Below are 27,366 nucleotides of genomic sequence, written 5' to 3'. Positions count from 1 at the left end.
CAGGACTCAGTGCACAGGTAGGAAAGGAAGAGCACCTTCAGAGCAGCCTGGGCTCTATTGTCTCCCAAGAAGGCAGGGAGGCCAGTGGGACACAAAGGAACAAGCATCTTTCTGTGTCTGGGAAGTGGCTGGTGTGATCACATCGCGTGTGCACACTCACATACACGCACACGTATGCACTGATAACCAGAGTCCCAGGGTCTGAAGAGTCTGTTCTGGTAAAGACGTCTGGCATAATCCTCTACTATCTTACTTAAACCCACACCCCAGTCTTTTAAATCAGGGGCATGGGTTTTAGTGGCTCTGTACCTCTTGTTAAGTTTTCCTTCCCTGCACAAACAGAGAGACCTGTGTCTGTGTCATGCTGATCCATGGGAGAATTCCTGTAGGAGGAAGAAGAGGCTGAAACACTGGCTTCAGGTTATTAAACAGAGCATTCATAACGAATGTGTCAATACCGTTTCTGAAAGATTTGCATGTTTCTCTATCACAGACATATTGTTCGAGTATTATTAGTGGAAATTATTCTGGCATCCTACTGGAATTATTGAATTTTTGCATAATTAAGCGCCTCGATTTTACTGGTGAGGGGACAGAGGCCCAGAGAGTTTGGAAAACTTGCCTTCCTTGACATTTTTAGAAGTTAGAGCCTCTTCTAATATTTGACTTTAGGCATGTGTTTTAAAAATGACAGTTGGGTATGGCTGAAAGCTTAGTCGCTAAAGCTGTGAAGTATCTTATGACACATGTTTAACCAAATAAAATTATTTTTTCAGCACATGCCACGCTGACAGCTTGCAAAAACCTGTGTTCACTTTCCTTCTCTCTTCAGAAAAAGGGGCTACAGCTATTTTTAAATCTAGGGTTTGAAGAAGGAAATGTAGATTATAAATCTAAGTTAGTTGAATTTATTCAGGAATTTGTCAGACTGCATATGAATACTTTCTAGACTATAAGTGAAACAAAAATGAGGCCTTCAGTGATCTATCTATCTATCATATTTAGTGTCATCCCAGATTGGTTCCAGAAGGTTTTCTCTTTTCTTACTCTTGTAATGAAGTGGTTGACCACACTATTGATAGAGTGGTAACTTCAGTGATCATTCTGTTACAATATTGCTTGATAACAAAACAACTACAAGTTGAAGTAAATATTAGCACAAATAAAATCTTTATTCTGTATAGTAAAATGTTTGTTAAGGTATGGATGAGCCATGTATTTAAAAAAGGCTTGATATTGAGAAACATTTCTGGTCAGTCTTTGATGTCTGTAGTAACAAGATAGAATGTATTTACTATCACCTTTCTGTGTAGGCCCCAGTGTGAGATGTGTATGAATGTTATAATTTCCTATAACTCCAGGATAAACATCCAACAATATGTGTTACCTTTTTTTCCTAATAAAATAGAATCATGAAAAAAATCCCTAAATATAAAAATTATATTTATGGATTCTGCACTTTATTGAACAAAGTGCTTTAAACCATCACTTTTTTTTTTTTTTTTTTTTTTTGAGACAGAGTCTCGCTTTCTTGCCCAGGCTAGAGTGAGTGCCGTGGCGTTAGCCTCACTCACAGCAACCTCAGACTCCTGGGCTCAAGCAATCCTCCTGCTTCAGCCTCCCGAGTAGCTGGGACTACAGGCATGAGCCACCATGCCCGGCTGATTTTATATTATATATATTAGTTGGCCAATTAATTTCTTTCTATTTTTATGGTAGAGACGGGGTCTCGCTCAGGCTGGTTTTGAACTCCTGACCTTGAGCAATCCGCCCGCCTCAGCCTCCCAGAGTGCTAGGATTACAGGCGTGAGCCACCGCGCCCGGCCTAAACCATCACTTTTTTATTTTATGTAATGAAATTTATTTTATGCATGAGGAAACGTAATACAGAAGTCTTTAAGGACCTATGCAAAGTCACGCCAAGACTGAGAAAAAACCCTTTGTCAATAACCCTATCTGCAGTCAGATGTGCACACTGCTTACTTTCAGTAATCATCGTAGGGCCTATTAATTGCATTATTTTACTACATTCAACCTTCTTGCTTTAGAATCAAAGAATGTCATGCTTAAAAGAGACCAGGAATGCCTGGACGACCTATTCAAAAACTTTCATCTTCAGTCTTCTTGGAGACATTCTATGGTCAGGTGGTTTCACCATTTGCCGCCACTAGATGGTGCTTGTCATCGAAGCAAAGTTCCTTCCTTCCTTTTTGTTTCCTTTAGGTGCCTTGTATGATGCGAAAGAAACTTGATTTATAAGCGAACTAGTGGGTGGGTATTCGAGAAAGTCATTTAGCACAGAGAGTTAGTGATAAAAGGTAAACAAATCATTATCAGTAAAGCTTACTTACACTGTTTTTTTTCTAATTCCATCAATTTTTCTGCTCATTCTTCTTGTCACCAAGCTGTGTGAACCTCGAGACAAAAAGAACAACTAATTCTTTTGGGGGGCTTATGAGAATCAAGGGACATAGCACAAGTTTGAGGACAGGAGAACAGAAATCTCAGGATTCATTGTTCTCACCTGGAAAAGCAATAGCAAAGGTGACCACATGCAGAGTTAAGAAGGTTAATAAATGACCTTTCAAAGGAAAAACACATATATCTCAATTACTGGACAATAATCAATAGGAAAGGAAATAGAACATGCTTTTTTAATTGTGGGACAGCAAACATCAAGTAATGAGAATGATAACAGAGGTTGTTGACTCTTTGCCAAAGATAACTCTTTTCCTCATTAATTTAAGACACACCAAATGTGACCTGCATAGTACTTTTATTCTCTCCCTGCTTCCCACCCCTCATGCCAACTTTATACCCCTTTCAGGGTAAAATCTTGCCAATCTTGATAGTGAAATGCCTCCAGGAGTTACTTATCTAGTTTCTGTGAAGGACAGTTTGACATTTTGCAGCAGAATGCTTGGAAAATGTGTTTCTTGGACTTTTCCTTTCTCAAACATTCACCAAAGCTGACTATTCATGGCTGGTTCACGATTATAATGAGAAATTGCCAGCTATGTTGAAATACATAATCCACAGTGTGAAAAACTGCTGAGCAGCAGTGGCAAATTCTTAATACAAAAGTGACTTCCCTTTGCCTGTGAGCTTACTTTGGGGTTGCTGATTCTTGCTAACTGCATGTTCGGGGAATGAAAGTCAATTTTAACATTAGTCTACAAACAAAATATAATTACTTAGGCAAAAGCTTTAAAGGTACATTTCTGTTTTATCTTTGGTTTTGAATTTCCCATGTCACTGCAGTGAGTTATGTTTAATGTGCGAACATATACGTTAGTCAGATGTGACAACAGACACATGACATTAGTACATTTTAATTTCAGACATTAGACAGCTTGGGGTGGTACCTAGTGCCTTCTGAGCATTGACTGAAGATTTTAAACAGGGAATCTTTTTTTTTTTTTTATATGGGGAATAATACTTCAGAAAAACAGGGAATCTTTTAAAAAGACACAAGCTGTATCCCAGTTTCCCAAGCACTGGTGCAGCACCATGGCCGTCTTCCAGTTTTGAATACTGGAAAGAAAGCCCTCTGTCCACACATTATTTCTTCCCTACCTCCAATGTTTTTTCCCTACAGGTCTTATTAGATAGCTTTGTGTTGATGAAAGACTAGGAATTAGGACCAGTTGGGCAGTGTGTGAAATTATTTCTCTTGGGCTTTATGTGTTCTGGTGGCTACTGTTGAAAAGGCACTTTGGTCAGTGACTTCCACACGTATGTATGATGTGTGTGACTAGAATATGCACCACACTTGCATGATAAACCGCGTGGCTGGACTCCACGAAGCGGCTACTCACTACAGTACCGACCACATTAGGTGGTGTTTGTGCTGAGTCTGTTCCTATCTTCCTGCCTTACCTAACCGATCGCAGCGGTGCGGGGTCATGGATATGTTACTGTTATTCGCTTGGCAGAGGGTACTTACATCTCAGTAATTAGACTTAGGGAGCGAGTAAATACAAATGATCATTTTGCACATTCAAGAAATTCCCTTGGATGGCTGAGGGTGTGTCCCTAACAGCAGAAGAAGAAGCCGACCGGCCGGGTGAGAGCCGGGCTCTCCCCGGGCGGGCGTGCTTCGTGACCAGGTGAGCAGCGACTCCGGAGCGTGCCGGCGGCGCTCTCCACCTGCACCACTCAAGTTTTACAAAGTGGTGTCCCGAGTGCCGTGGGCTGGGAAACGCGCGCGACTCCAGGTCTGCGCGGGAGCTCGTGCTGTCCCGGCGGGGACTCTCCTGAACAGGACGCGAGCCGGACCCGCCGCGCGCCGGGGCGAGAGAGGAGCCGGGAGGCAGAGGCCGGCGCGGAGCCGGTCCCGGCGGAGGCGGCGCGGCCGAGGCCCCTCCCCGCCGCCGCGGGTGCCCGGGCGGCTGACGCCGAGCGAAGCCCGCGCGGAGGGGGCCGGCGGGCGGGCGGGCGCGAGCGAGGGCAGGGCAGGGGGCCGGCCGAGGCCACTCGCGGCTTTAAATATGGATCGCGGGCCCGCGCTCGCGGCACAGCCTGCGCCGCGGCCGCCCGTCCTGAGCTCCCGTCCCCCGGCTCGCTCCCGAGGGGCGCCCGGGCCGGGCACCGCCGCCGCAGTGGCAGTTGCTGGCAGTGGCAGCGGCGATCCCCACCCGTGCGCGGGAGCTGCAGGGGGCAGAGTAGACGCCCGCGCCCGCACGCTCACTCGCCGCGCGGGCCGTGTAGACATCTCCCCGCGCCCCCTCCCCGGCCCGCTCCGGCCGCGCCGGCTCCGAGGACCCTCCGCCCCGCGCGCTCGCCGCGCCCCGCGCCCCCCCTCGGCAGCGCGACCCGGCGCGGCGAAGTTGCGGCTGCCCGGCGCGGGTGACCGGCGCCCGCCGCGCGCGCGGAGCCAACTTCCCGCTGCTCGGCCCCGCCGCGCCCGGGCTCGCGCCTCCGGGGCTCCCGCGGGCCCCCAGCCTCCGGCCCCGGCGGCGCGCCGGGCAGCGCTTCGGCGGCCGCGGTGGCAGCGAGGGCGGCAGCGGCGGTCGCTGCAGCCCCACACTCCGCCGCCAAACTGGAGGAGCGACGGAAGCCGGACCCCAGGAGGTGAGCGGCGGGCGCGGCGCGCTCCGGGCGGGCGGGCGGGCGGGCGGTCAGCCGCGGGCCGGGCATCCCCGGGGCCGGGCGCCCACGCGCGTGGAGGCTGCCCCCGCGGAAAAGTACTTTTCCCTCTCGGGGGAGAGGCGGGTTCGGTGGTCCAGTTTGTCCCCGGCTGCAAAGCCCCGCGCATAACTGGGCGTTGTGGCCAGGACTGTGGGGTCAGTGTTCGCGGCGGGCTGGGCGCGGGTGCAGTGACACGTGTGTTCCCGTGATCCTGGGTGGTCGCAGCGTGGCCAGCCACCTGCCCGAGAGGGCCACTTATCCAAACTCGCCAGCGGGGACGTTGGGGGACTCCCAGGGCCACTGAGGCCACGGCCCCCACTTGGCTGCCCGCTCCAAGACGGAGCTTCCACATCGCTCCCTGGCACACCGGAGGCGGGGGTGAGTCAGGCAGATTCTCCGCAAGTGGCACACGCACATTGATTTGCAGTGGATCTGGAAGGGGCAGGCAGAGGTTAAACTGGAATTTCTCTTGGCCGGCGACAGCGGAGCTCTTCCTCAGGTACTGGGCAGCATGTGCGTCCTGGCAGGGAGAGGTGATTTCTTTTTTCTTAAGTGCATTTTAGTCAGCCTCTGCCAGTCCGTTAATAAGTCACCAAAGGCAGGCAGGAGTTGGGAACGACATCAGCAAACTGCAGCAAGCACCACCTAGACAAAAGTTCTTAAAGAACAAAGGAAAAACTTGAAGCTGGAGGTGAAGGATGGAGAAGGAAGCGGTTCTACCTTTGTTCTAGCACTGCTGAGCATTTTCTCAGTTGCTTGTAAAACTTCTGTTTTTTCCACACCTCATTCCTTCTCAGGGCCCTACCTTCTCTGCATAATTGCCCCGCAAGCTCTTTCCAGTCTTGACACCAAGAGCAGTGAGCACTTTGGTTTACCCTCCCTATTTCTTTTCACGTTTCACTTCAGCGCCCTAGGAAGTCGCTCCTAATGGGAAGCCATGGACGCTGGGCTGTACTAAATGCACATTGTCACAAATCCTGGAACTGTTCCTTTCCTAAGAGACACTGCACTGTATTGCATTTAGCCTTTTTCTTGTATCTGGGACTTGGAGTTGAAATATTACCTGAATTAATTAAAGTGTATATTACTCATTAGGACTTATTTTTTCCATTCTCATTTGAGTAGATTCTTCAGTGCTATTAGAGCGGTATTCAGTATCTTCTTAATAGCCCATGTAATGTTTTGAAAACGTTTCTAAGAACTCTTCTTCTGTGTCTATCATATTAGCATTTAAATAATTTTCATGGTCATTATAGTACTTAGATTGAAGTTATTAGTATAACTCCATTCAAAGGAAGTGTGCCTGCTTATTTTTCTATAGCTTTCATAACTGAGAAAAAGCTTTTACTTTCATTTTAAGGTTAAAAGTGGTGATAGGATTCTGGTCTCTATATTCAGTTTGGAAATGAAATGATTTGTTTTAACTTTGTCCCCGACTGTCAAGTAAGATAACCCCCAAACACTCACATATGCAGATAGAAACAGGAAAGCAGTCTTGCTGCTCTATGAACTGTCAAGGCATAGGGCGGTTATAGGAGTGGTGGGGGTGAGAGGGAAAAGATGGGCTATTTTGATAGTCCAGCATGTTTGAGAAGAGGGAGAACAAAGAAACTCCCAACATTTTGTATTTGAATGTTTTTCAAAATGAAGCTTTTGGTGTCATTTGCTGTTTGTTGGTCATTTCTAGAGACCAACATATATATAAGGCACCTTAGCCAATGAGATTGCCAGAATGTACTCAGTCTACAGTGATGTATCTCTTTCAGTTCCTTTAGTTAACTTTCAATAATAACTTGAAATGTCTGAATGCTAGTTGCATTATTTCAGTCTTTTAAATGATGAGAAGACATTTTGGATCTGCAAAAATATTGTGTGAAAGGCATACAGGGAATTGTATTTAGAGGAAAAATGCGGTAGAAATCGGATAACCTTTGGGACAACTTCCAGCACACCCGGGTGGTAATCTCATTTTTCACTGAGCTCTGGCAAGTACCATTTGGAGGTTCTGATCCCTTGTTGCGATAACAAGAGAGATAGTCTGGCCATAGCTCGCATCTTAAAGGAAAACACGACACTTAGGAAAAGGAAATGCTGGTGAATCATGGAGATAATCAGGTTTCTGTGCCTTTCCCTGAGGGCGCTGCAGTCCGTGGGGACTGTCGTTGTTAGGGAGAAGAGTCTGGAGGGAGTTTGCTGTGCTCAAGGGTGGTGAGAGACACCATCCGCTTGTTTCTTGGATTTCTTTGTTTTCATTTAAGATAATATGAATGAAATCTAAGATGGGAGATGATAGATAATAAGATTGGGAGTGGAAGGAACAAACTACTAAAAGAAACATCGAATGGTGAATAAAGTTTCTAAGTAGCTTTTCCTGGATTGCTAAATGGAATCAGGGTACATGATTGAAGGGACAAAGGAAGGTATAAGCAGAACACATATTTCAGTTGATACCGGTTCTGAGAGCAACCAGTGAGTTATCAAATTTATGTATTTTTAGGGAGTCATTTAGCAAAATGGTTAAGGAACATTCAGAAAGTTAGTAAGACTTTACAAAATTAGATCTTACTACTTTTGCATCATGTAGGAATTTTAGGGAAAGGGAAGAGTAATGTTTCTTTCCTATGAGGTCAGGGCTAAGTTGTATTTTAAATAGTTTGCCTTTCTTTCTCCTTGTGTTTCAACACTTGATATGTTTGGGTCACAAAATGGAAAATATGCTGCTGTTGTTCTAAAGTGAAGATGATATTTTATATCCTCAGTGGTGAACACCTTTAGTTATTTTTCCTGCAGTGTGGATGGACTCTCTTAATCAGTTCCATATAATGTGCATTTATACACACACACACACACACACACACACACACTCTACTTATTTGTAGAGGTGGCTGATTTTATTTTATCTCAAGCCATATTTACTATCATCATAATGAGTTTGTGGCAATGAGTTTTACTGCATTTCTGTAGTCTCAGAATTGCAATGGTGTTTCAAACAAGGCATCCAAAGGACTAGGAGAGCTGGGCATGGTGGTCCCAGCTAATCAGGAGGCCGAGGTAGGTGCAATAGTGATGCCTTTATTTACCTGCTGTGGCAAAGAAGAGGTAAACACTTTTTCTTCCAGTCTTCTTCATAATGTTCATAATTTTATTCCTTAATGACAATGTCTTACTTGCCTCTGAATTGAGTTATGTATAGATGGTCCCCAACTTACAATGGTTTGAATTCATGATCTTTTGACTTTAGCTTGTTGTGAAAGTATTCGCATTCAGTAGGAACTGTACTTTGAGTACTCATACAACCATTCTGTTTTTCACTTTCAGTATTCAATAAATTACATGAGATGTTCAACATTTTGTTATAAAATAGACATTGTGTTAGATAATTTTGCCCAACTGTAGGCTAATGTAAGTGCTCTGTGCATGTTTAAGTTAAGTGAGGCTAAGCTATAATGTTCAGTAGGTTAGATGTATTAAATGCATTTTGACTTACAACATTTTCAATTTATGATGGGTTTATTGGCCCATAACCTCAGTGTAAGTGAAGAGCATCTGTATTTGAAAAAGATGGTAGTGGAAATAGTAATGGTGAAGCTATATACCTCTGCAGTTGTTTGGATAAACCAAAACATCATCTTGTGCTTCCTACAAAATAAGTAGATGTAAGGGATTAGTATGCTCATTGAGAAGATGAGGAAACTAAGAGAACTTTGGATACTTTTAAAAAATTTAATGGAAAATTATTCATGGAGGTATGAATGAATGTTTTAACTTTTGGGCAACAAATGCATGAATATTGTTTCAATCACAGCAGAAGATACCGAAGCAGATAAAAGTTCGTCCTGTTTAAATAGTTTCCGTTCCCTGTTGGTAATTCTGCTAAGCATCAGTGCCCACTTGACCCGACTTTATTTCAGTTTCTGCAATGCCAGGGGTGTTTCACTGGAGAATGCCAGTTTGAGTATACCAATGTTATCCCCAATCTCCAGAGCTAACTTCTGTTTTTCATGCAGAATGAACACAGAAAGAAGCTATATGAAATTAGGATGTTAAAGGAAATAAATAGCCACCAATTGCTATTTTAGAGCTTTTTTTTATTTTTATTTTTTTACTTTTTGGATAATTGTGTGGAAAACTCCTAGTATACTTTTGGGGTGATTTTAAAAATCCAAATGAATGAAAATACAAAATGAGAAGGGAATATATTGTAGTCAAAACTGATACGACATTCTTTGAGTGGCACAACTAGAAAAGCTGTTTGTAATGTCTTCCATGAGAAATTGGCAGTTTCCTTTCTTTTTTGGTAACATATTTGCTGATTAATATTTTGTTTTATACTATTTGCAAATAAGAAACTTTTGGGATCTGGACTTTCATGTTAGTTAATTCTAGCTTTGGCTTGGAGATCTAGTATTCACTGATAGGATGTAGTGCCAACCTCTTCTATTTGGAACTCCCTTATTTGGCATATTTCCCAGTAAAAAGGCCTCTGAGCAGGTAAATTAGAGGGTATAAAAAGACATACATTCAAAAGAATTCACTTTACTCATAGGAGAGCCCTCAGAGTCTTTTTACTCTTAATAAACATACTGTTCTAAAACTACAAAGTAGAAGGTAGTTATGGGTTGATATTGGCAGATTTCATGGAAAACATTGAAAAGTGCCGAGGACAGCTCAGTAGCAAATGGAGAGGTAGACAAAGTACTACAGCAGAAGGAAGAACTAAAGCAAAATTGGGCTGAGGACTATTTAGGTGTAGACACTGATAGCATCACTTCATTACACCCCCTTCTCGGTCCCTCCCTTTCTCCCTTCTTCCTTGCTTTCCTCCCGGCATCCCTTCTTCTATCAAGTTCTTATTGAAATACAACATGTGTTCAGAAAATTGCACATGTCTTTAAATCATCAGTGAACAGCTCAGTGATTTACCTAAGTGAACACATCCAAGTAATTAGCACCAAGACCAAGGTGTAGATCACCAGCATCTGGAAGCCTCCTCTTCCTGCCCTCTGCAAGTCGTTACTTCCCCCCAAGGTATCCTCTCTCCTGATTTCTGAGACTGTAGGTTACTTTTGCCTATAACTTAACTTTTCTATCAGTGAATCACATGGTGTGTATTCCTGTGTCTGACTTCTTTAGCTCAACGTCATGTCTGTGAGATTTATTCTTGTTTCGTACGAAGCAACAGTTTGTTTATTCTCATCACTCTACAGTGTTCCACTTTATGAGAATGCCATAGTATATTTATCCATTTCATTCTTGATTTACTCATTTTGGATCGTTTATAGTTTTTGGCTATTATGAATAGTGCTGCTGTGGGCATTCTTACATATGTTTTTGGTAAATGTGGAAATTTCATTTGTATGTGTTGGAGTTGAATTGCTGGACCAGTTTTAATAGATAGTGCCATCCTTTGAAATTGGTACTAATTCACACCCCTACCAGCATTGTATAAGAGTGGCATCTACTTCCCGTCCTTATAAAAGCTGATATTATCTGTCTTTTTTATTTTAGCCATTATGGTGGATATGTAGTTGTATTGCATTGTGATTTTAATTTGCATTTCCCAGAGTACCTTGTCTATCTTTTCATATGATTATTGGCTATACTTTTTTGTAAAGTACTTGTTCATATTTTTTTTTTTTTGAGACAGAGTCTCACTTTGTTGTCCAGGCTAGAGTGAGTGCCGTGGCGTCAGCCTAGCTCACAGCAACCTCAAACTCCTGGGCTTGAGTGATCCTTCTGCCTCAGCCTCCCAAGTAGCTGGGACTACAGGCATGCGCCACCATGCCCGGCTAATTTTTTTTTTATATATATATATCAGTTGGCCAATTAATTTCTTTCTATTTATAGTAGAGACGGGGTCTCGCTCTTGCTACTTGTTCATATTTTTGCTGATGAAGTTTTTGTACAATATTTGTTGTTATCCCAAGTAAGAAGGATTTTAATACCTGGGGAGTTAACTTCTCTTATTTGCTTAGCAAACTCAGCTAACCAGGCAAACTCATTCACCAGTACATCCATCTAATAGGTAAAGTAAGTGGGTGAAGAGATTAGAAACTGAGTTGATCACTGTGCATTATGTACACGTTAGAAAATTTCACACGTGCCCCAGAAATCTGTACAAATTAAGAAAAAAGAGTTTAGAAGCATTTTGAACTTGTAAACATCATAGTCTGGATCTGTGAAGCCCGGTCCTTAAAAACCAAAAAAACAAACCAAAACAAAACCCTTTACCACAACAATAAAAAAAATAACAGAACTTGTCCTCAGTGCTTTACATAAAGGTAGAACATCTTGTGACATTGCATTGTCCAGTGATGGATGGAGATTTGTATTTGGACTTTTAGGATAGGAGTCGAACACCCACCTCTCTTATTAGTTGTTTGATTTGGGGAATTTAAAAAAAATCATCCATATCTCTCTTTTTTCATTATTGAAATGATTATAAAACATAAATCACAGAGGATTTACGAGGGGCAGATGAGGTGATCTTTGTGAAACCATGCTCAGAACTGTTAATGGCCATACACATGTTAGTTATTATTACTGTTGTCGCATTCTACAGTATTCCTTATTCTTGAGTTGAGCTGTGCTGGCACTGAGAACAGTCCTGGCATATTAATAAATGTTTGTTGGCTGAATGGATGAGCAAACACATTCAAGCATCTTTCCTAAGCTGTTACTCTGACTCCAACTGTGGTTTACATATTTTTCTCTAGGACTTTTCCTTTTTATTGCTAAAGCTGAGTTGGGAACAGGGTTTATCAAGTATCAGATTGAAAAATTGTGTCTAATAGGCAGCAGTTTGAGATCACCCATTTCACTATATAGTTCATATTAAATGTGTGCCCTCAAGTAACACACACAGGACCTGGAGAACCCTTGAAAATGATTACACCGCTCTTCACACCGTGGGTGATCCCCCAAAGCTTACACACTGAGTATTTGCAGCTTCTATAATTAGAATGCTGGCCAACAAATTTCCAGATTTAAAATATTGTAGTGGGTTCTCCAGTGCTGATACCTTGGAAACCATGTTGCATGCAAAATTGAATGTTTAAGGATGACTAATAGCTGAAAACTGGAGCTTTGTATGGAGCCTTTTCAGCCTAATATGGATAAGGTGTTTCTGATATGTTGATTATAATATCAAAGTGAACTTGCAGCGTACACCTGATTAACTTTTGCGTAAAGCAACAATTCTTTACCCGCGGAAAGATCTGATCCTCAGCTATTGGCTTGACTTTGTGACTCTCTTTTTTTCTTTATCTGAGAAGTGGTTGAGAGGCATATTACTTTCATTTTTAAATTAAACAGAATTAAAATATGTATGATTTTTGTTTTGGAGAATTACATGATGTTCCTTTAAACAATAGTAGGTATGTCTTTGCAAAAGCAGGCAGCAGAAAGAACTTGGATTTTTATATGGAAATCTAATTAAATTTTCTTAGCCAAAGACTAATATTCTTTTCCTTTTTTTCTTGTATTTCAGTGTTTTTTGTTTTTTTAAGAGCTTGTGGTGGTCTTGGTTGGTTTCTGTCATCATTTAAGTATAACTTTTGTGGTACTCAAGAGTACTGAACATGTAACATACTACTTTAGTATAACATAAATCAGTCTATGTTTTATAAGGATGTTTACATTTTAGCTATTACTTTTGGGTTTTTTTCCCGCCCCTCCACCCCTCCAGTAACAGACAGACTACATTTTAGGTATTATACCTCATGTGTTTGACCCACATGTGGCTGATTTAGTGGAAAATAGAATCATCTGGTATAGTAGACAGCTTTTATTTTCTGTTATAGATAGAATGCTATGGAAAATTGAAATAAATACAAAGGGTAGTTATGGTGAGCCTTGTTAAACTATTATTTTAAAACTAGTGAGTTTCAGAAAATCTCATCTTCTGAGTTCCTTTGAGAAGTTAAACTGTCTTTTCAAAGCAAATGCATCCAGGCACGGCTGGTTATCACCGTGTCCGGTGCTGGAGGAGAGGGTCCTTCTTTTGGTGTCCCCTTCGCACATGGGACTTCTTTTTTTTCCCTCTCTTAAATGGGGACTATGGATTTAGGGAGGGATAACTGTTCAGAGAATAGGATCATGACAACTGATGTCTCAACGGAATGGGATTGGCTCTTTCATTTCTTGTGTTCTTTCTTCAGCATGGGAATCTGGTCTACACGGCCTGATTGGAATATTCTGAGTGTCTTTAATAATAACTGGGTTTTTGCACCTTCTACCCCAGGAGGATCATAAATGAAGTCCTTGAAGGTAGTATCAGGTGAAATGTTAACATGTTTGTTCTGAGTGAGCAATCAGTGGGACCGTCAGTTACACTCGTCAGTTACACTTCGAGTCAACCCGGAACTCGAGTGTTGACGGCTCACTCCTGAACCGCCCCCCCTCGCGTGATTGCAGCTGCAGCCACATCACAGTTGAACCGCTCCACAAATTCCTTCGATGCCTTTGACCTCTAGAGACTCTGTCCTTAGGAATGTGAGATGAGCAGCACTCATGATGTTAGCAGAGAGTAGGGCCTCACGATGGGGAGCTTGCTGAAGTACTGATCACAATCGCCTTTGGAAAATCGCTGAGCATTAACAGATTAGGCAGAAACACGCAGCTCACACGTTTGCACTTTTCCAAGTTGAGCTCCTTTGCCAGGGAAAAGAGAGAGAAGGCGGGTAGGAAATGTCTCAAAAGATTTAGATAAATGAGATCAGATAATTTCTCTTGAAAAATACATTAAGAAATGAAAACACCCATCCAAAAGCATCAGAAGAAAACACAGCTGAAGCACTCACAGGTTTTTCCTGCCAAAACTTTAGGCAGTGAATTCTACACTTTAATTGATCGCTTTATTGCCTACTGCTTTGCACTGCTGGTTGCTTTGTAAGTGCTCATGTTGTCCTTCTACGCTATGTGCTTCTTCACTCTTGCTGTTAGTGTTTGTGGTCCTCACAGTGGCCAGCATATCCTATAGCAGAAAATACTTATTTAATGGAGTGATGCTTAGTTACTTTAAAAATCCAAATAGACCAGAGTTGCTCAGTCATCTCACCCAACTTTATCTAAACCCTGTTTCTTCTAGAGATATTCCTCCAGTGTAATAACTATGATCACTGCTGTTAGGACTTGCAACTATTTCTTGTGAAATTTGTTGTAATGAAGTTTGGACTCCAGTAGCTTTTGGGATGAAGGTTTGTTATTAAGGTCATTACAATGTCTTCTTTGGAAAAATTACTTAACCTATTTTGATATGACTATATCTTATCTGTTCTCTGAATCAGACATAGGTTTACTTACTCTGTATTTGAGATTAAAAATGAATTGTTAACACTTAAACTTTTTTGTTTTGGAATAATTGTAGGCTCATAGGAAGTTGCAAAAATATAGTGCAAAGAGCTTTTTCCTACCCTTTACTTGACTTTCCCCAATGAGTACCACTTTTAAGACTCCTAAAAAGGCATCTACCTAAAAAGATTTATAAGGAGTTACAATTTTTATGCCTGTTCTGAAGAAATATTTATTAATCACTGATTTTATATATATATATATAATCACAGGTTATAAAAATACAGAATTAGACACAGCTACTATTTTGCTGGAAAAGGTGTTCATGTGGCAAGCAAGGAGGACAAGTCATTTGTTCACTTATTCATATCTGTCTGAATTTGGTGTCTACCTCATTCAAATCATTTTTTAATAGTGATCCTATTGATCACATTGAACTAGGAGCTGTAAATCCAGATGTTGTTCCCCTAAAATCTTTGGAAAATACAATAAAAATATAAGTGAGAGAAGAACTCCTTCATGGTACAAGTGTGGGGGCACCATGATAATACTGGATTTTTATGTAAAGATGGGAGAATATCATTGTACCATATATCTCTATGTGTTAGGTGTATGTTATTTGTCTTATATGCAAATACACAATATATTGAGATGTTTTAGAACAGGTTTTCTTTTCTTTTTTTTTTTTCTTTTTGAGACAGGGTCTCATCCTGTTGCCTGGGTTAGAGTGCAGTGGTGTCATCATATCTCACTGCAACCTCAAAACTAACTCCTGCCTCAGCCTCCCAGGTAGCTGGGACTACGGGTCTGCACCACCAAGCATGGCTAATTTTTCTATTTTTTGTAGAGACAGGGGTGTTGCCCTTACTCAGGCTGGTCTCAACCTCCTGGCCTCAAGCAATCCTCATGCCTCAGCCTCCCAAAGTGCTAGGATTACAGGTGTGAGCCACCGCACCTAGCAAGAACAGGTGTTTTATTTATCATATATGAATAATATTTCCAGTGAAATATCTGTATGTTTCACTACTCTTTAGTATATTGATAAATATTACACTTGAACACATATTTGAGTTCAATTATTTATTAATAGGGGTCTTCAGATGCTGTATGTCTGTCTTTGTCCACTTGTCTGAACCTTATATAGTATTACCTAGAATGTTCTCTTGAGGGTTTGATCTTGCACCTCAAGACAGACATAATTGGGAAAGGTCTAGAGAAACAATCTGCCTTTTGTGGGAATGGAGGAGTTTCTTTAGGAAAGCTATTTGAAGGTGGGCACCGTGGCTTATGCCTGTAATCCTAGCACTCTGGGAGGCCGAGGCAGGAGGATCACTCAAGGTCAGGAGTTCGAAACCAGCCTGAGTAAGAGTGAGACTCCATTTCTACTATAAATAAAAAGAAATTAATTGGCCAAGTAAAAAAAATATATACAGAAAAAATTAGCCGGGCATGGTGGTGCATGCCTGTAGTCCCAGCTACTTGGGAGGCTGAGGCAGGAGGATTGCTTGAGCCCAGGAGTTTGAGGTTGCTGTGAAGCTGATGCCATGGCACTCTAGCCCAGGCAACAAAGTGAGACTCTGTCTCAAAAAAAAAAAATAAAGCTGTTTGAATGCTTATGGTCTGGAGCAGTGAAGTCTGAAGCATGAAGGGAGACCTTACCAAAGCCTATAATGTCATGAGCACCTTCCCCAAATCCAAGAATGTCAGGACCAGGAGCATCAATTATAACTGAGAGAGGTAGGTTTAGCATAAATAAAAAAAGTGTAGGTTTATGTAGTGGGAATTTATGTGTGCATCTTTTCACCCCAAGAGGAGAAACTGCTGTGTTTAACAGTCCAGGGCAGATCTTTGGGTGGATTTATACAATTTAAAAGAGAAGATGGGCCTGTTTGGTAAATAGCCTTAATCTTTTGGGTGGTTATTCTCTCTTTACCCAGGACTTTACCCAGGGTTATTCTCTTTTCATAGATCATTGCCTAAGTTACTTATCATTTTGTAGGATAATTTCCTGTCCTTTGATGTTACTTTCAGCTGTCACCGAATGTTGTTCTGAGTATTGTGGGCCTGACCCTACATGACAATTCCCAGAAAGTTTACCTGGCCCAGCATGTCTTATCTCAGCTCTGGACCTTGACCAGAAGGCACAGGTGTAAGTGCATTGTTATATTTGAGGTTGTAAAAGGAGCACTTAGACCTCCTTATAAAATTTCTCTGAATCAAGTCCATACCTTGTTGCTGATAACATGAAATTGGATGTTATTTTCTGAATTGAAATGAGCACTTTTGGTTCTGGGCTCATTTTGGATAATCCCACCAGTCTGAAACAGTTTGCTTTTCCAAATAAGTGCAATACATTTTATTTTGTGTAAGTTTCAAAACCGTTGTATTGGATAACTTTCTTTAGATGTAACAGTGTGTACATAGAGAGCTGGACATGCCACATACTCCTATAGGGCGCACAGCTTTTAGCTTCTGTGATGGATAGGATTCTAGCATATGGGCTTGAATGACACAGTGGCTTTTATATAAAAACCAGTGCAGCAGGAAAAAGCAGGTTGGAGCCTGTGGCCCAGGTTTCAAGCAAGTTGCTGCCTGAGTCCGGAGCTGGTAGAATAACTTCTTAGTCCTGTCGAGAAAGTGGAGGATTCAGTCCTAAGGGGGTGTCCAGGCATCTAGGATCCGATATAACCCTGGCGACTTGGGGAGCAGTGGTGAGACGATGTGAAAGCTCGGGTGTCGGCAGTATGTGCTGTGCACAGTCTGGGGGATCAAGGAAGGAGAAATAATATTTTGAGGATCCTGATTCTGGGAAATTGTGAACAATTCTGCTTCAATTGCAGGAGCGGTCTGTTTATCTACTCTTATCTGTAGATATAAAGTAGTCACTTTCATTGAATTTTCTGATAACTGAAGCTTAAGCATTTACACTAAAAGTGTCTTTAAAATATTTTTTGGTGAACATCATTCAAAAATGAATTGCACACACTTGTCGCCTATCTTAACAGTATGTTAAATATAATTTTCCCCTTTTGTTCATCTCTGTTGATCTTCACTCTATAATTCAGAGATGATGTCAGGGCTGAAGCTGTGTGGAGCCAGTGCTCCTACACCAAGCGTTCCCATGTTGTTATGCCTTAATCCCTGTTTACACACAACCAAGACTCCCTCTTTACAACATAAAGGAGCATAAGAGTGTATAAACGTTTCCTGGGCAGGAACGTGGCATTCTTAACTGGTCATTGGCCATCAGTGAAGAGGCCTGGGTAGAAGAACAAGAGCACAACTGATGCACCCCAGGAATAACTGGGGCGCCTTGCAAGGTTGCTGAGATCCAGCAATCTCATGGCAAATTTCAATTATTGTTGCCCAGACCTCTTTATACCTACCAGCTGCTGTGGCCTGTGCAAACTCCCCTCTGCAGTTGTTTTCTGAATCTCTGTGACTGGCAGGATCTCCTTGTGCTGGTCGAGATCAGGGCTCTGGAGCCAGCGTGCCCAGGCTCGACTCTGGTCTCCACTGCTGTCTTTGGCTTAGTCCCCTGCAAAGCAGTTTCTGAGGTTGTGCAGGGAGTTTACTGGGACTTGTGCTGCAGGATACTGCCTGTCGGGGAGCGAAGGCGGTTGGGTTGGGCAGAGGAAGGAGTTGAAGGGCAGGACAGAGGCCTCAGCTGATCCACCAGGGGCTCTGGAGCCCAGGCCTTTTCACCCTACATCAGCCTGTCACGAGACGTGGGCTACCCATGGACAAGGCGTGACCTTGGGTTGGGAACTCTCTTTGGCTAAGGTAATTTCCAGAGCAAGGTTGAGCTGAGTGTCACCAGCCAACACTCCCACCAGCTGGGGCAGCACCTCAGTTCTGAAGGGGCGATCGGGACCTCACAGCCCCAAACCCACCTTCTAGGTACCTCGTGACTCCGGCGACTCTGCTTCCAGTTCCTCATCCGAACCTATCTGTTTAATTCCTAGGATTTAAGTAAGTTAACGTATGTGAAATGCTTAGACAAGTGCACAGCACATAGTGAGTATGATTTAGGTGCTCGTTATTTTGATCATACCTGACTTTTATCAGCCCTACAATTCCCTTATGAGTTTGAAGCCTAATGCTCTCATTATTACTTTTTTTCTAATTCTGTTTGCAAGAGGAAAGCATCAGGCAATGTTTTATTTAATAGTAAGAAATCATTTAATGTACTATGTGTTTTAGTGATATTTGCATTTTTAATTTTTACTGGAAGAAAAATGCAAAAGGAATAATGACTGATGATGAAATAGGAAGGATTTGGACACATGGTGGATTTAGGAGTGTGTGTGTTTGTTCTTAGCCTTCCTGGAAGTAACTTAGAGAAGCCCCTCCTAAGGTAAGGGACACCAGTCCATTCCCCGCTGTTGACTTGGGGAGTGGTGTGGTGCAAGGGGCTGGTGACCAGGTGACAGTGTCCAGCTGAGAACGTCCTCAGCATCTTGCTCTTCACCTTTCTTCCTTCTCAGGTTCTAGATCTAAATCTTACAATACACAGTCAAGAAATACAACATGACAATTAAATTGCTCTATTTCTTAAATGGAATGGAATCATTCTTTTCAGTGTTTCAGTGTTTAAATTCCATAAATATGGAGCAGATCACCTGGAGTGTTTTAGAAATTTGGTTTTGATTCAAAGTAATGTTCTCATGGAGACTCAGTCTTTGCCAATTCATTTCTCATTCACTTGAGGACATGGCTAGTTCTCTTGGACAGATTTTGTCTCTTTCATATTTATATGGGTGGAAAATATTTCATTTGAAATGGCTTATTTACACCTCCCCAAATATGGCAACTATTCATATATCATGTTGTTTATTTTTAAGGGACTGTCTGATTGTACTATAACATTAAAGCAAGTTAAGGATAAATGTCACAAAACACTTCTTTAAGACATGATGTGTGTTTATTTCTTACATTATTTGTACTGATATCCTATTATTGGCACACCCTAATAAAGCCTGTAGAGTGGAGAAGGAAATAATATAACACTTCGAAAGATTTAAAAAAAAAAAGCGATTTTTTTCCTTGTCGAGATTAGGAACGTCTCGAGATTAGGAACATATTTAGGATTTCACTTCCACATTGGGTGGGGGGGGGGCTGGGAGGCGTGAATATGGATACAAGATTTAAGGTAGACTGATACGATGTGTAACAATGTATTAATATTTAAATGTGATGAGTTGCATAACAAGCCTTTTCTAAAAGCAAAGATGACTTTTAAAAATGTGCATTTTGGGGATTAAAATACATAAACCCTCCTTTTAGAGGAGCATTGTTGAGCTTGGTCTAATGGGAAACAAGTCCATATCCAAGAAGATTATGTTAGTGTAGCTTTTAATTCTCCAAAGCATGAAACTATGACATTTGTGTAGATGATCTTTCATGGTGTAGGAGATATGAAGTAAAAAATAATATTTTGGACAAAATTACTTATTGTCTCCAAAATAGACACAGGTGAGAATGATTTCTACTCTTGTGTGTTTAATCCCAAGCTGGCCACAATTGCTCTGTGATGGCTTTGCCCAGGGCCCTCCTGCTCATGACTCTCTATTTAAAGACCACTTAACGGCCTCCTTTTTAAAAACTCCTATAGTGTGCATGCATGTGGGTTTTTATGTGAGTATTAATTATACTTTGGTGAAAAACATATATTTCTTAATCTTGGGCCATTTTTTTAGTTTAAAATGAATAAATGTAAACCAGAATGTATAAGAAGGAAAATTTGTTTATCCAAAACACCTCTTTATTTAAATAGAATGGCTTATTACTTTTATTTAGAGTATAAAGGTTAATCAATTCTTAGATTGTTCATCTAAATTTATACATGTGATTCACTCAGAAATATCTAAATAAATGTTTGCTTAAGTGATAACTAGTACAGTAGAAGTACATTAAACTAGATTTTAATTACTCACAAAGTTTTATACATAAAATGTTTAGTAAATTCATTGCTTATTATATAACTTAAATAAAAGGCAGAAGAGGAAGGATACCTAATAGACAAAACACTATCAATTCCAGTAAAACCACATTATTAGAATTTATATTTTCTCTGAAAATCAAGGACTAGGTAGGTATTCACTCATAAGACACTTGAAGGTTGACCAAAAGGATAAGAAGGTTCCATATGGGTGTTAGGTATTTGGTCTAATGATCTAAATGAAATGAAAAAGAAAACATGGAACTATACTAATGGTTCAGTTTCTATTATCACAATAAACCTGGTGGGTTCACTTTAAGTGTGGTTTACTGAAAATAGATGATGATTTTTAGTACTTAGCTTCTCAGTTTTCAAAGCACTTTTCAAATGTTGAATAATTAATTGCCACAACCCCCCCGTGGGGGTAGAATAGCAAGCATGGCTTTCTGTTTACCAGGAAACCATTATGGCAGGCTAGAAATGTTGATTTTTATTTTTAGAGGAATCTTTGTTTTCCAAGGTGACCAGCTTTTAAAATGCTGTCCTGGTTTCCAATCACAGGGTCACAGCAAAAGTAACCAAGGATGTTGAATACTTGAAAACTTTTTCTTCTCATTGTTTCCATACAGATTTCACTTTTCATCTCACTTTTGCCTGTTCATCATTTTGCAATCCTAGTTTTATTTTTTAGAAAATGAAACATTAAATATTAGTAAGTTTAATCTTCCAGTTAATCTTACCTCTTCTTACTTGGTAAATCCAACATTTGGGAAAACTGGTGGAAGGAACTACAAGGAATGACTTTAAGTGACAAAAAAAAATTGGAAACAACTTTGAATAAATTAAAAGAATGAAGCTTTTAAACAATAGTTTTTCTAGCTTCCACTTAATCTTGGAGTAGTTTGAGGAATAATGAATATGGACTGTAAATATGCCTAATAATGTATTAATAGACTATTGAGCTATATGACACATATGGAGGATGAACTTACATTAAACAAGTAGAGAGCAGGAAAGACTATGAGACAGGCTTATTTAAATAAAATAAATAGAGTCAGGTGGTAAGTGAACACTAGAGTTAATACATCTGAAAGGAGCTCAAGAAGAGAGGTCGTGAATGAAGGTGTGGCAGAACTTTGAGGAAGGTAGGTGGGTTAGAATTCACGAGATGAATGGTGACGGTGTCCTACCAGACAGTACTTACATTAGTGGGACTAGTTCCTGGCTTGTTTGTGCTGTCGGCATCAGGATGTCTCCTCATTAGCTCTCTGCAGAGGTGCAGGGTGCAGTCACTGTGGCAGATGCAGAAGGCCATCCATGCCTCAGCTTCTCAATCTTTGAAATAGAAAAGAGCCGGAACCTTACTTTAAGAGCAGTTCATCCCTTTATGCTTTGAGGAGCTCACCAGATAACAAAGAATGCAGTGGCAATTTTGATGAATGCTGAGTTTCTTTGCGTATGATTAACACCTTTAAATGCAGAGAGCAGAGTTAGAATCTTCATGTCATTCGAAGGAGGTAAAGCCCCAAGAATCACAGAAGTGTCAGCTCACACTTGGCTACTGAACACAGGCATGGGTCTCGTGATTTTAAAGTGTGGGCCCCATAGCTGGGCTTCATGGAGGCCCACGAACCCCCAGATATTGGGTACCTAATTTTTACGTATATTTATATTTTTTTAGAAGAGTGTGTCCAAAGTATTAATGTTATCGTTAAAGTGGGGACATACAAAAAACATTTAATATTTAATATGGATCATTATCCCTTACAAATATGTACATAATACCCTCCAAATAACAAAACAAAATCTCAGTGTCTAGCTATGCACTCCTCCAAAATCTGGAGGGAAATAAAATGAGACCCTATCAACCCCAGGATATCACATTCTAAAAAACCTAATGTTTTTATATTATCAGAACTATCAGAAAGGGCAATGATGCAGTTAAAATCAGTGAACATGGTTCTTTAACTACAGTGCATTAAATTTGTAAAGGTAATAATCAAGTCTATCTTATCTACAATCAGTCATGGGACTTTCTTCCTATCAGATCTGACGAGGGTATGCTCATAAGGATAAGGAGACTTAAGTTGTGCATTTGTGATTTAGTTTACTTTCAAATGTGAGTGCCTTTATAGCCTTTTTGTGGAAATTGCTCATTGAATATGTGATAGAACTCATTTGGGAAGTAGAAGAATTCTTTGACTCTTTCTGTTTTTTTATTCTATAAGCAATGTAGCTATTTTCTTGGAAATTTGTATGTTAATTTAATCTTGGGAAATAAGATCATGTTTCTGTGAAATTTGGCAAATAAGATCATGACTACAACTCATTAGGGAAAGCTTGATATGTAAAGGCATATTGTAATATAATAGAACCAGTAAGTATGCAAAACAAGAAACAAAAGATTAGGTTCCTTTACTTGAAGTTCATTGTTATTTTTTGGAGTGTGGGAGTTCAGTAACCCCATGAAATTATAGCAACATTTAAATTATATATTTCTATATCCATTTTATTTTGAAGTTAGAATCCATAGCTTTCATCAGATTTCCAAAAGGTAAAGAACAATGAGCTTATTACAATGTGACAATCTTATATATGCTTACCTAACAAGAAGACTTCTACAATTTCGAGGATTTTGCTCAACTTCAGAAGTCTGAAAACATTGATAAAGGATAAAATGGTACAACAATGTGGGGTTCAAAAGTGTTTAGGACTTAGTACAGTTCTTAATAAATAAAATACACATGACACTTGACAAATGTGTAAGAAGATAAGCAAGAATGATCAAGCCGTAACTCTCAATGAACTGAGGGTCTGGGATTAATATATGGGTTTAAGTCTATTGATAATCCATGAATTTCATTAAAACCAGTAGTTGGAACCATTTTACCCATGAAATTCACATTCATTTTGATTATTAAAAGAAAAAGAAGAAGAGGTTTCTGACACTGGTGATTAGCTTGGGTTTCATGTCCTCTCCTGGAGGCAAGTCTTGCAGTGGGTAAGTGTTCAGGCCCCAGCATCAGACTGGATGATCATATGGTTTTGCCACTTGTGACTGTGGTCTTGGGCAATTCACTTGACATACCTGTGCCCCTCATCTCTCAAATAAGCATAGCAGTAGTACTGATATCATAGGGTAGTTGCAGAAAATCAAATGCTATAGTATGTGTTGAGAACAGTACCTGTCTCAACTTAATAATTTTAAGTTTCTTATTACTTCTGGAGCAATGCCTGCTAATAAGGCAGGTAAGATACTGGGGGCCACAAGGACAGTAAGAAGAATGAGGTGCTGGCTGTATTCCAAACACTACGGTCCCTTGAATAAATGAGAACTGACAATTTATATTATTGGCACTAGTCTGAAGTCTCATGGAGATGTTTCATTTGATTTAGTGTGTCTAGACACTTGGGCTTCCCGCATAGAATATTTCTAAATTTATTAATTTGGAATTATAAAAATTTTAAAAATCTGTACTCATAAATCAGAATAAATTCATGCGATGTGTTTCCATATCCTTAAAGGAAAGTATATATATAGGTACAAGTCACTGTTGTTTTTTTTTTTTTTTTTTTGAGATAGAGTCTTGCTCAGTTGCCCAGGCTAGAGTGCCATGGTGTCACCATGGCTCACTACAGCCTCAAACTCCTGGGCTCAAGGGATCCTCCCACCTCAGCCTCCTGAGTAGCTGGGACTACAGGCATGAGCCACTGCGCCCAGATTGTTGATTTTAAAACTATAACCTCCATCATGTGGAGGGCACTTAACTTTCTTTTGTTTACAAAAAACTAAATGCAGGTCATTGACTGTGAAATGAACTTTAAAATCTTGAAACAGATTATTTGGTAAATAAACTTAGATGATCATCTTTCTGTAGCAATGAAGGAAGCTTTGGAAGTGGAAAAATGATACAAAGTTTGCTACTTGACATTCTCTTCCTTGAGTTACTGTATGATCTTCCAAATAACTTTGTATTTCAAAGAACTGTGTAAAGGCTTTTCTTTCCATCTCTCCTCTCTTTCTTTCCTTCCTTCCTATTTCAATAGATTTAGTACTAGTGGAGTTTGGTTACATGGATATGTTGTATAGTGGTGAAATCTGGGCTTTAGGTATACCCATCATTATTTTCTTTATGTGGAAAAAAATTAGTGCTTGAGTTCTAGTTTTTCCCTTCATTTAAGTTTAAGAAATTTTTGGAATACTTCCTTCCTTTGACAAATTAAAATAGTATGATATAACAAGGTTATTATTACAGATAATATCTGGATTACAGATATCCAGATATATTATTGGCTAATCTTAGCTCCAGAATGAAAAAAAATTGGAAATGTGATATTACACAGTTTATTAAATTGTATTACAAGGGCTGTATTATAGTGTGTGGAGAAAACTTTGTCACTTCTTTTTTTTTTTTTGGTACTAAAATCTGATTCCACTTAATGATTTATCAATTATGATTTTCTTTCCTGCTGTGGTCTTTACTTTCATTATTATCACCTGGACTCTTCTATTTTAAGTCACCTTCCTGTTTATGATTGTATGACAAGCAAGTTAACCTAATTAAGTTGGATTCTAGGATGTCTGAATCAGTTTCCCAGACCATTTGTACTGTCTTTTGAGGACCCTAGATCAGCTGTCCCCAACCTTGTTGGCACCAGGGACCGGTTTCATGGAAGGCAATTTTTCCCCAGGCGGGGGTGGGGAGGAGAGGGGAGGCAGAGCTCAGGTGGTGATGCCAGTGATGGGGAGTGGCTGTAAAAACATATAATACAGATGAAGCTTTGCTGGCTGCTCAGGCAGTGATCCTGGCCCAGTTTCTAACAGGCCACAGACTGGTACCGGGTTATGGCCCAGGGGTTGGGCACTGTAGCCCTAGCTGGTATTCAGATGGCTCTCATTTGAATTGATAGTAATCCTTGAGCCATGACCAAAGGTTTGACATGAGATGAATATTTTCCTATTTTTTTTCTTGATTTTCTATACTTGAAATTAACTAGTGATTAGTTGGAGTATTTGGTTATAAAAGCAACTTTGGTTAAACCAGACACCTGATCTTTAGAATAATTCTATGCTCTTTTTGCAATGCTTCTAAAACTCTTCAGAAAGTACATGTCGAACTTTCTTGCTTTTGCATTTATTCTGCATTCTTATTTGCAGAATAAGAATGGTGTAAGTTACTTCACATGACATGGGCACATATTTATTTTTCAATGCTCAATATAATTTGCAAATCAAAAAGACTCCTACATTATTTGTGCTCTTGGACATAAAATGTCTTTAACTTTTGAAATCAACAATAGCATTTTAATTTAATAGTCATCTATTGCTTTGGGCACTCCATTAGGATCTTGGGAGAAAGACGCAGCATCCCTAATGTCTAACAGCCTGCTGGGGAGACAGTTCAGACACATTTAGCAAACAGAATACTGCAATGATGTTGTAAGAATAAGTTCAAGAGTGTAGAGGGTAAGTGAGGTTCACAGGTGCTAAGGTAGTTGAAACCTTTCCTTTTGCCTTTTTCTCTCTTCTTTTAAATACAAGACTTAGATCACATAGTTTCAGATAATAGAAATATCTCATAAAATATGAGCACCAGTAAACTGTATGCATTTAATAATACAGTTTGGATATTTTCATTTTATTCTTGTATCTTTCCTTGGAATATTACAAGCATTTCAGCCTATCAGTACTTCTCTGTGGTTACATATGAATTTGACTCAACTTGCTCAATCTCTGATTTTCAGACCTATCCCTTCCCCCAAATATTTTGGGAAACCTAGGTTTTAGTTTAGAGATAGCTAACTTTTCTATTATGCCTAGTTATTCCAAATGAAAATGTCTTTTGTATAATGACAGAAAATTATGGCTGACTAAAAATGGGAAAAATAAATTATAATTTGTTCTTGGATTCACTGTTACTTACAGTTTTCAGGAGATCCCAGTATCTTATTTTATTATTATTATTATTTCATTGTATGTTTTTGGAGGGACTGCTTCAGTGCTTTCTGTGATCTATGTCTGGTTTCCAAAGGTAATTGGTCATGAAAATCTCTGAGAATTGAACATTTATACATTTGGTGGCAGGGGGAACTCTGTGCTCTGTGACTATATTTATCTATTTATTTCTTTTTACTTCTCACTTGGGCCACTTGTGTTTTGAAACCTGCTTTGCTGCCAGCAGTGGTAGCACCTGTCCTGGTGCTCTTTGTGGCTACTGCCGTGGAGCCCCCTGGGGTGCCTGATTGAGCCCCTGGGTGCCGGCCTGAGCTCAGCTGGGTGTGGCCTGAGTCCTAGTGAAAGTGACTTTTCCCAGGGAAGGTCACTGATGGCTTCCTCTGGGCAAGTGGCTGCTGCAAACCCCAAACACGCAATTTTCTAGACAGTAAGCGAGGGTATGGGTAGCATAATCTTTCTTTTTGGCTATTGAATAGCCGTTACCTGAGTTAAGGAGAAATCATGGCATTTACACAGTCACTGTCAAAAGATGTGATGACTTAAACATGCCCAGTAAATTGCTAGAGTCAAAGTGACAGTTGCCAGAAATGGTGGAGAAATTTTTGTTTGTGGCCAGAGTATTATATGTGTTAAAATGAGTAGCCACTGGTAATTTTTCAGGAAACATGTTCTTATGGGCTTTCTTCCTGACAAAATAACATGGTTTTGTGATCTCTCTCTTTCTTCAACCCCCTTTCCACTCCCCACCGCTACCCCAAGTACGAGCCCAGGGAAATTAACCAAGGAGAATGCTTTCCTCTTGCTATTGGGCATACTGTGTAGACAAAAAACTACATCTCTGTTAGACCTTGAAAAAGTATATTTTTTGGAGTTTAAACCTATGAAATAATTCCTGTTTTTGTGTTTTTCTACCTCAGTAGCCTGTAGTTGCCTCAGTGAAGTGCTGTATCTTATTTATTTTTTATGTCACCTGTCTCTGACCTGGACTGACACAGCGCAGACACTTTATAAGTTGTCCAGGGGAGTGGAACTGGAGTTATATAGCTGC

General features: G+C 40.4%; 1 protein-coding gene across 10 annotated transcripts in view; it reads left to right on the top strand.

The window, feature by feature from the left end:
- The window catches only part of SLC4A4 (solute carrier family 4 member 4), a 427,648-nt gene that overhangs the window by 91,653 nt on the left and 308,629 nt on the right, over positions 1-27,366 (top strand). Inside the window, exon 1 of one of the 10 annotated variants that reach the window (XM_012785920.2) lies at positions 4,514-5,073. The exons of 7 other annotated variants lie outside the window; for them this stretch is intronic. The gene's annotated coding sequence lies outside the window, so the exon portion shown is untranslated. Of the gene's footprint in view, positions 1-4,513; positions 5,074-27,366 lie in introns of those variants that run through there. 2 more of the 10 variants (XM_012785923.2, XM_012785913.3) reach the window with 2 other exon arrangements.

Source organism: Microcebus murinus, chromosome 26 (assembly GCF_040939455.1).
Source record: "Microcebus murinus isolate Inina chromosome 26, M.murinus_Inina_mat1.0, whole genome shotgun sequence".
Classification (NCBI taxonomy): domain Eukaryota; kingdom Metazoa; phylum Chordata; class Mammalia; order Primates; family Cheirogaleidae; genus Microcebus; species Microcebus murinus.
Note: the sequence above shows the minus strand (reverse complement) of the source record. Positions and strands in the feature narration are given on the sequence as shown.